Raw genomic sequence first — 19,619 nt, forward strand, 5'->3', positions numbered from 1 at the left:
TTATTATTTATTATCATATATATTCGTAATAAGAAAATATTTTAAAATTTTAATATTCTGTAAATATTTTTCAATGATATAGTTAATTAAAAACCCCAAAAATTCACGCGGATCCTACCCGTGGCATATTCCTCCCCCAGTCTCAACGTTCTCTCCCTCGTACTTCCTTCCAAAATGGAATTATTTTTGTGGGATTTAAAAAATATACTTTTTTCCTCTTTTTTTTTCTTTCTTATTTTCTCCTCTCTTTGTTATTTTTTCTACTTACAAACAAAGCGTAAAAGTTGAGATTGAAAATTCAATAAAAAAAATCGAGTAAATTACTCCATGCCTTCTTAAGATTTATGTATTGGGTTGACGTTGATGTAAGTCAAACAAATTTTATGATAAGTTTACCAGTAAAAATAATTTATTAAAACTACTATGCTTCTTAAAATGTATGAAAATATAACAGAAATTAAAATTTGGCTTATTTGTTTTAATAATAAAATTTATCTTAAAGTTAAAATTATAAACAAGAGAATTATATCTAAAACTAAAATTAATAAATAATTTTTTAAGAAGTTATACAAATTATACTTTCTTTTTTTCTTTGATCTTCTAAATTTTAAATATTTTAATTTGGTATTTACTTTTAAAAATGTTAACAACATTAATTTCGTTAAATTTTTTGTATTTTATACTACATATATTATTTATTTTATTTCTCATCACATTTATGTCTTTTTCTTTTTCTTCTACTTTTTTTCCTATTCTCTTTTGTCCTTTTGTTGCTATTATTGTGTTGGTCATTTTCTCTATTTCTTTAGCTATCACTGCAAAACTCCCATCTTTAATCGTCACTTCTCACTTGAACTATTGAGATATTTAAAAATATGTTCCAATTCCTTTTACCTACAAAGTAAATATTGTTATATTGTGTAACTTCATTTCACCTTTATCAACACTATGACTAAATTTTCTTCTAATATCATCACTACCTTCTTTTTTTTCTTCCATCACTATGACTAAAATTATGTGTACCTATAAATAAAAGAGTTAAAAGAACTAAGAAAGGAGAGAAAGACAAAATAATTATAAGATTATAAGTAAGTAATGGCTATTAACAAATTCTTACTGGCTTACCGGGCATATGGCTCCGTTCAGTGAGACGAGAAGCCTTTAACTTTAACTGCTCCTACACCGACAGGTCCAAGCTATTTTTCAAATTCCCAAGCTTGACAAACAAAAACAGTAGTTGAAAACATACCCCAAAATAAGGTAAACTTGAAAAACGATTCATACTTTATATATAAACAACACATTATAACTATTTAATACATCAAGTGATGTTGTACAAAAATTTTGCCCATTTATCATAACGTCTTCGTTTCTTATTAAAAAAGTAAGAAGCATTACCAGAAACATTAATAAACAATGAAAACATCCACGGCCTAGGTTGTGTTGGCGGTGGTGTGGAGCACAAAAGAAAAGGAGAGCAAGGTCATTTTACACGTGCACCGTCCTTCAACCACACCTTAACTCAACCGGGTCCATGACCCACCGACCCAAAATTCCCGCCAAAACCCAACATGTGGTACAAATTGAAACCTCCCAAACATTCTCGTACATTCCCCTTCACTAAGGAAACCACCACCCAGAATCCTATGCCACTTCCTCCGCGGGCCCCACAACCCACCCACATAAGCCCAAAAAGCCCCTCCTTTTTGCCACGTGGACTCGCTCTAGATTCCACCACACGCTTCCGCAACTCTATAAACAGAACCTTTTCTGTCTCCTTGCGGAGCAAGTTACTCAAGTTCCCCCAAACCTCTTCTTGGTGGTTGCAACTATAAATAACAACACGCGCGCTTCAAACACAAACATTCTTCGAAACATGCCCAAGGACATCGAAGAAGGTTGCCGGACCCCCAAACACAGCGCTTGTCGGATACCCCCTGCGAAGTTATGCCCGCCGGCACCCAAGAAGAAGCCGCCGATTTACCGGCCGAAGCAGAGGGTCCCACCCAAGAACGGTTACTTTATGCCTCCTGACCTTGAGCTCATTTTCAGAGTTGTTCCCACAAGGGAAACTCTTGCTTAGTTCCTCTAACTCTATACTCATGCAAAAACCTTAACCTTTCAGAATTTCACCAATTTAACATTTTAACCTAGTTAGCTTTTTCATTTTCTAGCTTGTAGAAGAAAATTTCAAGTAGCCACCTACATCGTGAGTTTTTCTTTTTTCTATTTATTTAATTTTAACTGGAAAAGTGCGGTACATATATGTTCGTTATTTCTTGTACATCTGGTTAAATCAGTGAACTTATGAGTTATATTTGAAATATCACCCCGAGCAATTATGAATCTCCGTCGTTTGTTTTGTAATATGATTTCTTATTCGTTGCACTTGCTTGAACTGTGGTGTTTGCAATCGCATATCAAATCTCGTACAAAAATTTGGAAGATGGCCAAATAATTTGTTAATTAGCTTTTGACGATGTTTCTATGATATCTGTAAAATAAGCACTAGAATAAACATATTTTAAAATCCGTACGCGCTTTTATGGATGACCCTTTGGTAAAACCCAGAAAGTAATTAACATAAAAAATTGGATAAAAAAAATGGACCTTGTTCTATGCTTTTGACCTTAAACTGTGGGACATACTTGGATTAATTGGCATTCAATGTAGGCACTCTTTCTTCAATTTTCTTTCTCCAGTCATCTCTATACACTGATACGAAAGTTGGTTGAAAGTTGTTGGGGATAAAAAGTTAGTATAAATTTCTGATCAGCGTTATTCATCTTGCTAAATGCTCATCAAAATTTATTTTTATATACACACACGGTACTGTATACATTTGAATAAACTATATGATTAAATAGTTATACTATCTTAATATCAAATTTTATAAATATTTAGTTTTATATTTGATGTTTATTTATATTTTAAAAATAAATTATACATTATAATGAGTTGGACGAATATTATATTATCCGTCAGGTATCTGTACATACATAAAATATACTTTTCTTATTTTAAAATATTATATTTTTATCATTGTGATAAGTTAAATTTTACTTTATAATAATATTGATGTTATAATATTATATGATACTTTTATTAATTATTTTAAAATTCTTAAAATATATAAATATTTATGAATATCCACTACGAATATGATACTAATTTTAATGTGTATGAATGTGGATAATATTATCCGCTCCTACTTCATCCTATTGACATTTTCTTAGTCCTGAGGCGATAATTTGACTTTCAGTTTTATAATTCATTTGAACTAAAAAAAAATTGGGTTTAGACTTTCTATTAAGTGCACTTTAGAGAGAATGTGAATTTAATGTAATGGTTCAACAATTAAATGTAAAGATCAAACAGAGAAGCCACTTTGTTGGGCCTTATGAGTATGAACCCAGTTACCTAGACCAAGAGGAGGGGAAAAGGATTTTGAACCAAGTATGGTGCTCGACATTAACTACCAAAGAATAGGTATAATATATTGGTCTAGAGTCATGACACATGAGAGTTAACTAGCAAAATGAAAAGTGGAGGGTGATTAGTGGGAGTTCAAACCTTAATTAAGATATTTCCATATGCCAATGTCAAGTCTTATTCAAAGTATTTTCTTGAATAAAAAAGACAATTTAAGAGCAATTTGTCCAACAAATTTGTGTTAAGCCAAATTGTCTTAAACGCTTTGTCAATTAATTTCCTTTTGATCTCCAATTGCACATGGGATACCTAGGGTTAAGAGACCAAATCCATTGACAACATTTAAAAGGCTAGTCTTGAGAAATAAGACTCATTTTGTCAATACATTCAGTCTCTACCACTTGAAGGAAAAATATTTTCTTCTCCTTTTCTCAGAAAATAAAAATAAAAAGACCACCTCTCCCTCTCAAGTTAGCAAGGCCTCACTCCATTTTTCTGCTTCATCAAAACATGACCTCAAAAAGGTAGGAAAAACATTCTCTTGTTAATGGGACTGGGGTAGTAGTAGAGTTCATGATTTTCCAGAGAAGCTCCCTCCTCCTATTTTGTCTTTGACTTTCATTATACTTACATGATAAATTGACCTAAAGCTATTACTATTGGTGTCTAGTAATGGATATGTTGCCCTTTTTGTTTTGATAAGTTGAGAAAGCTTGCTTGTAACACGGTTAGATAATGAATACGATTTTGCAGTATTTTGAGTTCAGAGCAAGTGAGATTTTAAGTTGGTAATAATAAAGTAATTTTGTTTCCCTTTTAGAAGGAGTGACTATTGGTTAACAGATGAGAAGGAAAGGAAGAGAACAATTTTACAAACTTTAATTAATAAATTACTTAAATAGAGATAGAGTTTTAATATGACAAAATTAAGCTCCTAAATATGGAGATAAACAAATGATTATGATAAGGTACTGTTAATTATACTTTTTTTTAAAATTTGAATCCGCATATTTGTTCTTGAGATAGTAATTATTGACCATTTTAATCTCTTAAATCTTAAAAATAAGCTCAGACCACATACAAATTAAAACAAAGTACAAAAATTCAACACACTAACCAATTCAATTAAGTCATGAAAAATACAACAATCACAAAGTTGTTACATAGGAAAATCACAAGGAAATGAAATTGAGAATGTTTCGACCTTAATGGACATTGGTTGGACATTGGTAGGGAAGTGAAATTTAATTAAAGTGAGAAAGAACTAAAACTTGAAAGGAAAAAGACCTACAAGAAATGAAATAGAGTTGTCAATTTTTATATAAGTTCAGTTATTGAGAAAATAAATAGTGCTGGTGAGGATAGATTTTAGTGATAAAGAATGAAGAAGAAAAATAACGATTTAAAAAAAATTAAGGAAGAAGGACTAAAATGTTTGTTATAACAATTTTAAGAATTAAGATGTTTGTTGATGGTAACTTGACCAAAATGTATGTCAATAACAATCTTAATGATTAAAATAAAATAAAAACATGTATTATATCACATAATTTATCATACATGTCACTTAATGTAACATATCACAATTTTGTTATTATGTATTAATAATGTATAAGTTAAGGAAATTAAAATGTTTGACGGAAATGAAAATAAAGAATTAATTAAAATTGGAATTGAGATGACATTCTCAAAATTAAGATTTTTTTTTTCTAGAAACTTGCTCATAATAAATTGTTTACTAATGTTGAAAGATGTCATCAAGGTATGTTTTCTTCTCCCTTTTGTGCCAAATGCATTGAGGATGAGGAATATGTTATACATGTGGTAAGAGACTGTAATTATGCTAAAGATGTTTAGGATTATTTTATTTTTTCTAAACAATGGGTTGCCTTCTTTAGCCAAGAAATTTCTGATTGGTTACTGCTCAATCTTTCCAACCAAAAGTTTAGTAAATTTCCTAATTAGATTAGCTTATTTATAATTATTGTTTAGAATCTATGAAAGGAGAGCAATAACTTTTTTTTTTGTCCAACTGTAGGTTCTTATTTAGCAAATTCTCTTTGATTTCCAAGCTTATTTTGGCTGCCTTGGTAACCTATATGTCTCCTTCATGAAGTAGGTCAAAGATTATGCCAGAATTAGATGGGTTCCTCCCCCTGCTCACCAATGGAAACTAAATGTTAATGGACTTGTATCTCGGATTAATAGGGTTGCTGCATGTAGGGGCCTAATCAGAGATGTTAAGGGCTATTTTATCCCAAGGTTTTGTAAAAATCTGGATCCTTGCTCCCTCGTAGAAGTTGAATTATGGAGCATTTTGCTAGGGCTTGAGCTTATCATTCAGCAAGGAATTCACATTGTTTGGATAGAAAGTGATGTCAAAAAGGCTTTGTCCCTCTTCTTGAATACTATAGGGAAAGTAACCAATGTACTGATCATTTAGCAAAACTAGGTCTAGACGGTTATCTGTCTTCTTATGTTGGGTCTCTGATTTTTTGTTTTTCTAAGCTTTTTACCTTTTTGTTTAACAGAAAAAAAAAGTGAAAATTTTAAAATTTTATGGACTAAAATTATCAACCATTACTAAGAACCGAAAAGAAGATTTTTAATTTAAAATGACCAACTAAGTCTAACTAGGTGAATTTGATAATAAGAAAAACCTAATATCAAGGTAACCAAAGATAAAAATTTTAAAACACTGAAAAAAAAATGTAGATAGATTTAGTTTGAGGAAAATGTAGTGATATTTTATTTTAGAATATATATATATATATATATATATATATAATTTAATAATTAAAAAATAAAATTTTATTTTTTGTAAATAATTATACATATAATAATAGAAAATATAAAAATTTATTATAGTTTTAAATTAATTCTTTTATGTGTAATGTTAAATTTTTATTAAATATTAATAATCAATATATATTAATAAGTATAAATTTAACCAACGGATATTGATACGAGTGGCAAGTGATTCGACATTCTTTAAATAAGGTTTCGAGTTCGAGTCTTTGTACGCGACCTGAGTCAGATTCAGATTAAATCGGATGGAAAACAAAAAGAAGAAGATAAATTTAAATTTAAAGGATAAGAATTTTAAAAGTAAACTTCAAATTAAAAAAATTAAGATAATTTTCATAAATATAAAATTTAATATAAGATAATAAAATAAAGTTATATAATAACTTTAATATCTAAATTTAAATTATAATTAATAAATACATAGATAAAAAAATAAAATTATTATAATAAAAATTATAATTCACATATTATTATAAAATAGTTTTATTCTTAAATTGTACATGTGATGAAGTGTAAAGGAAAATAACTGTACTGATGTTTCACTTTTTAAACATTAAACTTTTAAATAATATAAAGGTTAAATAAGGAAGCCAAGTTAAAAAAAAAATTATTGATAAAAAATAATATAAATTTAGGAGAAAATTAATTATATATCAAAGATACAAATAGTTTTTTTATATTGAGATTTTAGAAAACGATAACAATGTCAAATAAATATATATATTAAAAAGCATGACACAAGGCAGCCGTTCCCTCCCTTCTTTCCCTGTCTCCTTACCCTTAATGCTACTTTTGTTTACCCTCTCCCTCATTAGTGGGAAGCATGAAATTTATTTGTGCAAAGCAAAGAGAGATATACTGCAAAAGGTGATATTTATTTAAGTAAGTATCGTACCTTGCAATTCTAATAATGATAGTAGTTTAAAAATATATTTATTTAGTAAATGAGGCCACGTAAAATTTGTGGTCATGGCTACGCATCCTTGCGTCAGCACAGAGGGAGAGGGGATGAAAATGGGTACATTAAACAGCGATGAAATTGGGCCAACATGATGAGGCTTTCCATCAAAGCATTAAATGCATTGATATTGGTATCTGCGCCATGCAATTGCAAAATCAATCGACAGATTCATAGGCCCACTTCACTGCCTCACTGTCGTCATTTCTTTTCCTTTGCCCCGTTACTAAAACAACCAGCATTTCGTACCATGACAGAGCAGCTGGAGCACATTACGTAATCATTCCCTAACTTTATATCATTTTTCATTTCTTTTATATTGCCTAAATTAATGATTTTCAAATTTTACTTATTCCTTAACCTCAGTATTTTTCTAATGAGATGAAAACAAAGTGACTTGGTGTAATTTTGACATGAAAAATTTACGTACAAAGTGGCAGTGGTGGTTGGTTTAGCATATGTATGAATTTATTTCAGTGGACGAGTCCGAACCTAGCTGAAACGAAATGACAATTCCGGTTCGCTGAGGTGTACGAACCCATTCTCGACGAGTTAATGACTCAACTCCAGCTGCAATCTGACCAGCTGAGCCCACCCCTCACCAATGTCGTAAGTGATTTCTGATCAATTTTGAACCACTATCTATCTATGCCTTGTTTCTGATTTCTGATCAATTTCTCCATCTAAGTGATGCCTACAACTCCTCCATAATACAATTTAATTCTCTACGTTATTGTCATTTACTAACTTGTATTCATATTGCGACTTGTTTTCATTTCTAATGAAGTTGATCTGTTGAATATTATTTATGATGATTATTAAATTTGCTTCGAGTAACTTGTGCTTTAAATGTGATATATTATATATGTTTCTCTTATATAAGATTCCATTTTGTCTGCTATCGGTATAAAAACTTTTATACTTATAATTATTATTTTTCTTAATATAATAATTTATGATTGGCTAACAATATAATATTTTTTTACTATATCAACGTATTTAAATTAAATTATTTTATATTGTTAGATAATTAAAATAACAATAGATCTTTTATTTTGATAACACTTGTATACTTTTAATAGAGTAGCAGAAGAATTTACACTTCTAACAATAAAAAGGGCAGAATTGAAAAATATTTAAAAAGAGTATTTATAGATTATTCATATAGATTTTTAAAATAAAAAATTTATAAGTCTAAAATTATACATTATTCACAAGTAAAAAGGAAACTTAAAAATATTAACCTTTCAAATGTATATATATAACAGGATTAAGCTATTCTATTTAATAATTATTTATAAACATTAAATTTAATTAATTTAATAATCAAATTAAAAAATTTAAGCAAATATTTTTTAAAATATAAATAAATAGTAACTTTAATATTACATATTTATAAATATTTAGTTTGTTTAAAATTTAAAATATATAATTAACGTAAATATATAATTTCATTCAACAATTAAATTGATAAATTTTATTGTTTATAAAAAAATTATGAAGTAAAATAGTAATATATATATATATATATATTGGTTTAAGCGATTCAAAAAAAAAAACTTGGTTTCTCTTATAAGTAAGGTTAAGAATTCAAATTGTGCGCGTAAAAAATAATATAAAACTTACATTTTCTAAATGGATCTACTTAATTTGTTTGAATTAACCAGGGTTTAGAGTGATTTTTAGATACTGAAAATTGAAATGGAAAAAGAATCTAAAAATAGTTAATATTAATAACTAACTACTAAGAAAGGCTTTGAGACCTGTGTAACATTGATAATGGACCCTCTTTATCTTATCAATAAAACAAGGAAAACATTAATTAGTGTTATTAAATTACTAATTAAAACTTTTTTTAAAAAATATTATTAAAAGTTTAAAAATTATTATGATAAATTTAATAAATTTTATTATTTATTAATTTTTAACAAGTGTTTAAGATGTTGCTTAGCGAGACCTGTAAAATAATTATAAAACACTTACTTTAGTAAGAGAGATATTTTTACTCTCTAATTATTTTATTCAGAATTTTAATAGTTATTTTTTATTATCGTTTTATAAAATTGGTGAACAGTTATAATTTCTATAGTTTTATATTTAATACAAAATAATGAATAGAAAAATATTAATTAATAATATATTAAAAAATTCTTATCATTTTCAAAAACAGTGTCTAAACTTTTAGCTCACAGTATGAAATTTATTGTGTGGTTTTTCCTGATCTGTGGCTACAAGCACTAATAAAAATTTGATAAATTATATTTTCTATTTAAAATTGTAATGTTAATATTATTTATGTATTAAATATTTAAATAAAAATATTATATATTAATTATGATTATTTATAATAAAGCTTAACAGTTAAAATTTATTATATATTTAAATACATCACTTATTTAAGTGTTTACATATAATATTTTTAAATAATAATTTATATCTTAAATTTAATCATAAAATCTATTATAAAATTTCTATTTGATCTTTCAAATCAAGCAATATAGTTAATGTTTCTAAAATACACCTAAAAATAAAATAAAAAAGAATATTTTTTATTATCTATAATGTTAATGTTGACCAAAGATTTTCTGCTAACGAATCATTCTATTATTCACAAGTGGCAAGTACTGTGAAGTGGCTGACAACTGCAAGTTCTCAGTCTGAAGAACTGACTTTGTGCAGCATTCATGTTCAAGTCTTACATTTTAATTCGTTTTACAAACACTATATTTCAAATTATTTTTCATATCCCTGAAATGAGAATTATTTTAGCATTTCTTTTAATTGTGGTGATTATTTAAAAATATCAAAAATATTTTTTATAATATCATGCATAATATTATTGTATAGATATTTAAATAATAAAACTTAACTTTTTAAAGTTGATGAGGGAAATAACTTAAATTAAATGTGTTAAATGCTGTTCATTGTAATTTTATGACTATTTTTACACTATTTAAATGCGTTAACACCTGCTGGTGAAAAGAACAATAAATTGTGACGTTTTTCTTGAGTGACATCTAACTTTTTAAGTTACGGGTTTGCCTGAATAGATGCCTGTACATATGCTCTTCTTTTTTTTTAATTAAAATGGACTGATGCATGAAAAAATATTAAAAGCTAATTTTTAAAAATAATGCAATAGTGATGAAAAGATAATTTTTTCTTTAAATATATTTATACAATTTTTTAATTATTTAGTCTATCTCAAATAAAAAAATAATATATTAATCTCTTAGGTTCAAGTTTTATGTATGAAAAAATTTAAAAAATTAGTTTCATTTTATTTATAAATATTTTTCACTTTATATTATTTTAAATTCTACTAAGTGCATAAAATATTGATGGAATGCAAAACATATCAAAATGTTATCTAACGATTAATTTTTAATCTCATTTAACTTTGTCACATCTTATTTATTAAACAAGTCTTTAAAAAATGGTATAATTTATCTTCTTTTTTTTCTTCTCACATCACTTATCTTATTAGGGACAATGATATTTTCCTAAATTTAAGGATATTTGCGATAATTGCATTTGGCCCCAAGGTTGAGGTTTTTCTTCTTGTTGGTATAAGCCTAAAAACCTGAAGAGACAGACTCGAAGGTAGGAGCAAGAATCATACTCCCCATCAGTCGAAATTCTAATCCTTTTACAAAAATATTAATTATAATTTTTTTATTACTCTTATTGATTAGTTTTGTTTTTAGTTTTAAAATTAATTATGTTTATTTTTATTGATCTCAATAAAACAAAAACCATAAAATATTAGCCAAGCCATAAAATTTTTATAAGAGAAAAAATCAAACTATAAACTTCGAGATCGAGCTGAAGAATACTCTTTGATCTCTCTTTCAAGAAATTTTTGCATATTCAGAGATTATGATGTTATCGACCATTAATAACTTTACACATAAATATTATTAACATGTATAAATAAGAACGTGAGTAGCTGAGATTACATGATTCTTCTACACTAATTTTTCCAACCTTGCACATACCATTCTTATATCTCATCTCATATTTTTCTTTTGTCTTTCGATTTTTTTAAAAAAACATATAAAAAGTGTCGTGTAAATAGAATCTCTCACGGACAAAAAAGGGAGATACTTGATGTTAACATTTCGAGACGTGCATGTCTCCTTTTTTCTTTCTTTCTCATATTTATTTATGTGCAGTAACCAAAAAATAATGATACTTTGAAATGGAAAAAAAGAAAAAAGAAAAAAGGCAACTCAATGAACGGAACTCTACATACCATAATGGAGCAGTTCAAAATATTTTAATTGAGTTTGAGTAAAAATTTTTTTTTTTTTATTTCTTTGGCTTTTACAATTTTTAATTTATTTTTTCATCCGGCCAAACTTGGCCTCAATTTTCTGACCTATGAATTGTACCTTCCAAGGAAATTCCAAGACAATCTATTCTCGTGAAACCAAAATTATTGAAGAGTGCTCCTAGGAAAAACTATACGATGGATAAATAATGTACATGCTAAAATAGTGTTGAAACCTTTAGCTTTCCTATTATTTTAGTCAAACATACTTTGATAAATTTTATACATCTCCCTTACACTATTTTTGAATATAGGAGAGATGTCACGTTACATCTCAATGCATCTTCTCATTCTTATTAGCATTATATATGTGTGTAACAGGAAGGGTCGAACTTACCTGTCCTGACATAAGTTTAAATTGATGAAAGGAATGGAATCAAATAACACTTTTTTTTTAATTGACACACATTATGTTATTTAAATAAGATGAATGAAATGGAAAAATATTTTATTATATTTAGCCTCCATGTTTTTCTTTTTGTTTCAATTTGGTTGGAAGGCATGAACAACATTAGCTTATTATTTATTGCTTTTCTATTATGTTGTTAACTTATTAAACAATAAATGAAAAATATTAATTCATTCAATCATATGATATTTAAATAATGATATGATAATTGTATTCAATTCCATCTTATTCTTTCATTTTGGCCATAATTAGTTTTCAATCATTTTCAAGTTGATGGTGATAAAAATTACATTTACATCAAAATTAAAATATAAATATAGAAATCGATTGCACCTTTACTTACTACTATTCTTTAAAATATTCTCTTTTAAATGAAATATTATTAATTTAATAATTTTATGAATCTTCTTTAGAATCATGAAAATAGTTTATAATTTAATTCTAATAAAATTTATAATAATTTTGTTAACATCAACTTCTAAGATTGAGTTTAAGCACTTAAAAATAGTAAATTATTTTTAATGGGAAGGAATAAATTTATAAAATAATAAAAATGTGATAAATATTTATTTTCAAAAAATTTTATTATTTTACCTGCTTAAACCCAAAAAGTTAACATTAATATTTTTGTTTTACAATAAAATGTATAATATAAATAGTTACATGACAATTTTTCTTTGAAAATAAACATTTAATTAAGCATTTTACTCAAATCATTCAAAGTGAAGGCCATGTCCAGCCAATGATTTAACTCCCTGGAATACTTGTGTTAAGTTCTAAAGAACATGTTTTCACGTACTATTCTGTTCTTTAAACGAAAGACAGAATCTAAACCATTTCCCCAACATGACAAAAGGCCAAATGTAAAGTATCAAGTGTAACTGATGTACATGCTACTATATATGGATAGAAACCACCGAACCAGCACATGCACCATCTGGTTACCATATAAAATTTCATGTATTTGAAGGAGCAGCTATAATCTAGATTTTTCCTGCACAGAAGTATCAAAGTGACTGACAAAGCAATTTTATACATCATACAAAAGTTCAGAAGTGGCCCAATCTGATATGATAGCCAGTAAGAGATTTTCTTCACTAGAACAAAATGAAGATTGAAATCTAGATAACGAGGGAACAAGAAAGGAGAAAAGAAAAATAATGTTACCCCAAATATCCATGAAGTAAAAGCACTCAATGATTCATGATAGTACACAAAGTTCCATCACAGTACAGACATACCTGCTGAGCTTTACAGGGGTTGTTTTTCGGTACAAATGCCAGAAGGGTAGTGAAAGGACCCCAACTCCATCATTGCTGAATATTAAACCTCAAAATGGAACAAGATCAGGGATTACAGGACATTACCAGATAGGCTGGTAGGCCATTGGCATTGGAATAAAGTTAAATACAAATGTTAAGTGCAATGACATAAGTATTGTTGATATTGTTTTGTAATTAAGATTCGAGTTTCACTTCATCAATATATGTCAATTTTAATGTTAATTTTTATTACATAAATTGTAGAGGTAAATTTTTTTTAATTAAATAACAACATTTGTCCTAAAGTTAATCATATACTCCATATTTGAGATGCATGAAGTGTAAAGGGGTGAGAGAAATAAAATATATGATAGATTGACATTCTTGTCTAACTCAAAAACATGATTGAGCTGCAATATTTAACTATTCCGCAAGGGACTGAAATAGAATTACAATGTTCAATAATTAATTTAGCATCACCCGATGATAATCCAATTCATTTTGAGAACAAATTAAAGTAACTGGTAGCTTCACCTCTTTTGCTCCAAGTTGGTAGTGTGAATGTGAAGGGAAAAATCCTCCAAGAAGAACCTGGTATAGTATTAGTCATTTATTGCCGCTGCAGCATCATCAAGATTCCCATATCAAAGGGGCTAATAATTGATGTGGGAGCAATTAGGGAATACACCAAACAAAACAACCCCTTGAATCTTGTGAATCTTGATGATGCTGCATCAGCAATCAGCGACTGGTTTTATCTCTCTTGTTGATTATCATCATTAGTACTCAATCCCATGCAAAATGGAAGGAAAAGGCACAAAGAAAAGAAAAAGGATATGGGTAGAACAGCCCTAACCCTAGTCCTATATCTCTAAATCCAAATCCGATGAAGAAAACGTAAGCACACAGGGGGTAAATGAAAGAAGGGTCAAGTGAAAATATAAGAGCTCAAATATCTCACCAGTATATCTAGAATCTAGATTCTAGGCCAGCAAAAAAAAAAGACCAACTTGAGAGTGTTTTAGCTTAGCTATGGTAAAGTCTTCTCTATTCAAGAAAGTACTATATCTCTTCAGTAATTAATGTATAGAGAGCAAAGAAATGTTGAAAGGGTAAGCATAAAAAAGAGCTATGAGGGAAAAGGAAGAAAATCAGAGAAGTGAGGAGGGTTAGAGAAGTGAAGAACTGATATAGATATTTGAGACTGAGAGGGAAGAAGGTTCAATGGTGTATATATAGAGAGAGTGCTTGGGTAGAGAAACAAGATTGTGTGTTTGTGACTGTGTGTGGGCTCTTATAAGTAATAAATGAGGAAAGAGATTGGTTGGTGTTTATGATATGTCAGAGAGAGAGAGAAGTTATCCATCGTAATCCTAGGTACCAAATCAACCGAAATCTTAAAACCTCTCTGACCGGGTCCTCATTCCGCAGAAGGAAACAGAATAATAGCTGAGATTTGGAAAACGAAACATACCCTTTTGAGGATTGGAGGATGTATTGCGTCCTCAACAAGCGTTTTCAAACTTGGCAGATCCAAAGAATGTCCCTCTCTTCCCCTAGGGTTTCAAAATTTCATCTTCAACTTTCAATCTCGCTCCCTTATCGTCATCCCCTTACAACTCAACAATATATTATATATATTATTCACTTTGGTCTCTTAATCCATTTAATAATATATTCAATTGGGTTACCCTCTCTATGCTACCTCCTTAATTACTATTCTTGTCCTTAGTCCATACTTTGGAGCGTTTAATTAAAATTAAATTAAAGTGGGTCCATGAATTATTTGTTATGGGCTAAGTGATTAAAGCAAAACAAGGTTTGTTAGTCAGTTCTTCAAACGCTCAGCTGGTTATGGGCTACCAGAATATTCAAGTGGTGCAGGTGCTTACACGCAATCTAATATGTACGCTCTTCTCTTATTTTCAGATTCGATTATTTTCTTGTAAAAAACTATATACCTTTAGATATATTGACTGCCACTGTGTTTCATTTTTCTAAATTCATTTCTTGTTTGACTTTAAATATGGTTATGAGATAATATAAAGACAAAGTATATTAAAAAGTTGAAATGTTAGTTATTAATAAATTAAGGGATGACTTAAGATACTAATTAAAGAAAAAATTATATAAAATTACTTAATAATTTTCTAAGGCAATTATTAACAAGATCAAATCAAAGATACCCATCAGTGCCAAGTAAAAAACAACTAGCAAGTCTAAATCAGGTTCATCCTCAACTCAAGTGCTCAACCCCTTATTCCACCTTTAAAATTTATTGTGCATCAACTACAAAATAACACACAATATAAATGTTATACTGTGACGACTCGGCTACTTATACTACATTATAATTTCTTTTGTATGTCATGTTTCTCAGTATACATCATCGTGTTGTAAGGGATTCTATATTTGGGTAAGTGTTTATATATATATATATATATTATTAATACTCATGTAAAGAAAAATACTACAACTACAAACTCGTATTAGTAATGATTTAAAGATTTAAATATAAATTAAAAAAAAAGATTTATTTACATATTTCTTACTTTTGAATTATAATTACGTTTAAGATTTGCTTAGTAAAATTTTTATCAAACATTTATCATCGTCATTTTTATTATTATTATTTTTAACAAAAGAAGAAAAAAATTAACAGGTATGCAACATTCATCGATGCATTGATAAGTTATAATGCGAAACCTCAATCGTATCATTCTATGGTTCTCCCTATCTTTTTCGAACATGGACCCCCTACAGTCAACTTTTCATACAGTCTTAAATCTCCACCTTTCATTTTATTTTTAAAATTTAATAAAACTAATAATATATATAAACAAGAATTCTGACGGCAAATGATCCAGCTCCATGTTCTTCTCATATTTGATTAGATCAAAATTTAAAAGATACTAAGTATAATAATATTATTATTTTTAACATAAAAAATATATAAATAAATTAGTCAATTAATTACTTTAAAATGTCGCTTTTAGTTTTTCGGGGGTGTACAATACAAGCCAGAGAGGGCCACCATTTTTTTAATTTGTATATTGAAAATCATATGAAGGAAATTTAAACGCATTTCCTAGCCTGCTTCAAATCCAGTATTAATATATAGAAAATATCTTGAAGTCAATTTTAATATTCAAAATAGTATAACAACTAATTATTAGGTCAATAATCAAGAAAATTTCTGAGCGTGATATGGAAAATTTATTCAATATCATGCATCTAATAATGCTGTCACAATCAATCATAATCGAAAGTGTTTGCCCAAATAAATAGCGATTACAATCACTTCATTCATTTTCACAATAATATTGACTCACATACTTATTTTTACAGACATATACTTCTATAGTAGACAAATAATTTAATTTACTTCACAAAAATATCCTCTGCACTTTGGACCTCGTTATCTAGGCCAATAGTCTTAACCCTATATTGGCTGTCGCCTTAAAATGCTTGATCTTATAATTGGTCTCTTGAAAAATTGATCAGATTTACAAATTTAATATGCGAATTTCAGGAGTACCTAGATAACGGCAGATATCAATAATTTTCATAAATAGCCCATAATAGAATTCTTTAATTACCGCTCACTTAATACTACAAGTAATATCATATAAAAATCAAATTAGGGTATATATATATATATATATAACAGGATAAAGATAAAAAAAACAAAAAAAAAACCAGACATAGTCAGTTTTAAACTTCAACTTAGTGGAAAGGCCCATCAAGTAATATTATTATCCCAGTGTGAGAACCTAAATTATGAAAAAAAGATCTCTATTAAAGAGTTTCGAACGAATTATATTTGAGGACTAAATATTATATCAAAATTAACTTTTAAAACATGAAATATATAAATCTTTCTCACTCACATATTAGGTAACGTGCATTGTAATCCAATATTACAGGACTTCTTTCTCAATACTTGATTCCCTGTGACTTTTATTCATATGTGAGATTTCCATTTCATGTGCCCTCTCTTTTTTAGAAGTTGTTTAGAAAGAAATGTTTTAGAGAATTTTTTTTATTTTAAATATATCTTTTAAAATTAATAATTTTTAAAATAAAAATTTAAATTAATATATTAATATAAGCTTAATATATCAATTATATATTTATCATTATAAATAATATATAATTTTTAATTTAAAATAAAAAATATATCTTCTTCCTTTTCTTTTCTTTTTTTTTTTAAAAAAAAACCTTCCTTAAGAACGTTGCTTGCGACCCTTTCCATTTTGTACGTTCTTCCTCAAGCATTAATTACATGTTGGGTTTGCAAGAGCCACCTTTAACATCAAAAGGAAGGATCGATTTCGATCAAACAACTATAAGCAAGCCACGCTGACAGATTAGACACCAGATCAACATGGTTATACAGCGATTTTGCAGGACTTCTTTCCCTCACTTGTGCACTTTGCAACAATGTGTGAGAAATTGTAGGTGTCGATTAGTATAATCTTTAATTTTACAAAAAAGAAAAATAATTTTAGTCCTAATTCTTTTTAAATTTAAGATTTTATTAAGTTAAAGATTAAAGTAAAACATATATAAAGTAAGAAATCTAAAAGTGACTAACATTTATAATATAAGGATTGAATCGGATTTATACTCCTTAGTTTTCTCATGCTCTCTTTAAGACTGTAAAATACATTTCCTAATGCTTGGTGGGTTTAGTTGGGTAAGAAAACAATGATATATTGGTTTTGAAAAGCTTGTTAAATTGATCAATTCATTATTGGACATGGGATAGAGTGAGATTAGATGGAGTGTTCTCCTTCCGTGGATTGAGTGTCTAATCCTACAATGCATGGTACATATAACAAGGTCTGATTTGATGTGAGAACAATTGAGCTTTCTTCTCCTTTATGGATTGGATATTTAGTGTCTTGGGTGAATTAGACAACACATCAAATTCACAATCTTAAGACATTAATTAATGAGTCATTGTTATGTATATATATTAACTTACTCATTTTCAGTTGATGTCAAATTTTTTCCTTGAACTTAACTCTTCATTATTGGTTGTTTTATTAGCATAGGATGGTCGTATTTATTTTAATAATGAACATTGTAATCTTTGTGATCATATGATTGCAATAAATACAAATTCTTTAGTTGACTCATATAATTGCAATAAATTATCTTGTATATTGCATAAGTAATGATAAATTTATTATTTATAAAAGAATATACTTTTATAAAAAAGTATCATTTATTATTAATTTAATTTAATATTGAATTATTCTCTATTAGTATATATATTTTCTAACAAAAGTTTAATTTTCAGTATAAATATTCTGTGTTCATATTAATAATATCATATGATATGGCAATAAATAATTTTAATAGCACAAAATATTATTATATTATTTTATTTATTAGTATAGACTTTTAAAGTCTTCACTAACTATTTATTTTTATTAAAAAGACAAAATTATACTTGATAATTTTTAATAAATGATAATGCTTTTTTTGAATAAAATAAAATATATTTTAATATTAATAATAAATAGTTTATCATGTTAAATAATATATTATACGATAAAAGTAACACTTAACTTTCATTAATATAATATTTTTCTAAAAAAAGATATTCTTAATAACTTTCATGGTCTATACTAATAAATATTAATAGAGTATACTCATATTTTATACTGATAATTTATTTTTTATTAAAAATATTAAGAGAGACTAGTCTAATATTAAATCATTATTTTTTCACTATTATTAGAATAGATACTAAAACAATTTATTATCGAACATATAAATTAATTAATATAAATTTATTATAATTTAACAGATAAGTTTAAGTATATAGATTTATTAATTTTTTTACAATTTATCGTAGAGTAATAATTTATCAACATCTAAACTGTTATAATTTTAATTTACTAGCTCATTATAGTGTAATTAAATAAATATTTTTCATATGATACAAAAAATAGATATTAACAATAAAAAATACTTTGAATAATAAAAATTAAAACAATAGAAATTATATATTATCTTTTGGGTTATTTAGTAAAGTTATTTAACTTCACTAAATAGTACTTGTTATTGTTATTTTTTTACTGGAAAATTAATAGAATTTTCATTGCTAATGTTGAAAGAACCAACTTGGGGGATTCTGGGATTGAAGAGAGGGAGATATTATGACAAGTTGTGCTAGCTAATGTACTTGTGTCACCAAGTTGAATTTATGAACATGGATGCTGTGTGGCCCGATAAAGTGTACCACACACAATAATCATGCAGTCCTTGCTAGCTAAGTCGACACAATTTCACTGCTATATAGTTTCTATCATTTTGCGGTGGACCCTTTTGAGTTGTGTGGTTATGAGATATATATATATATATATATATATATATATATATATATATATAATTTGACATTTT

Source organism: Abrus precatorius, unplaced genomic scaffold (genome assembly GCF_003935025.1).
Source record: "Abrus precatorius isolate BTA unplaced genomic scaffold, Abrus_2018 Scaffold8, whole genome shotgun sequence".
Classification (NCBI taxonomy): domain Eukaryota; kingdom Viridiplantae; phylum Streptophyta; class Magnoliopsida; order Fabales; family Fabaceae; genus Abrus; species Abrus precatorius.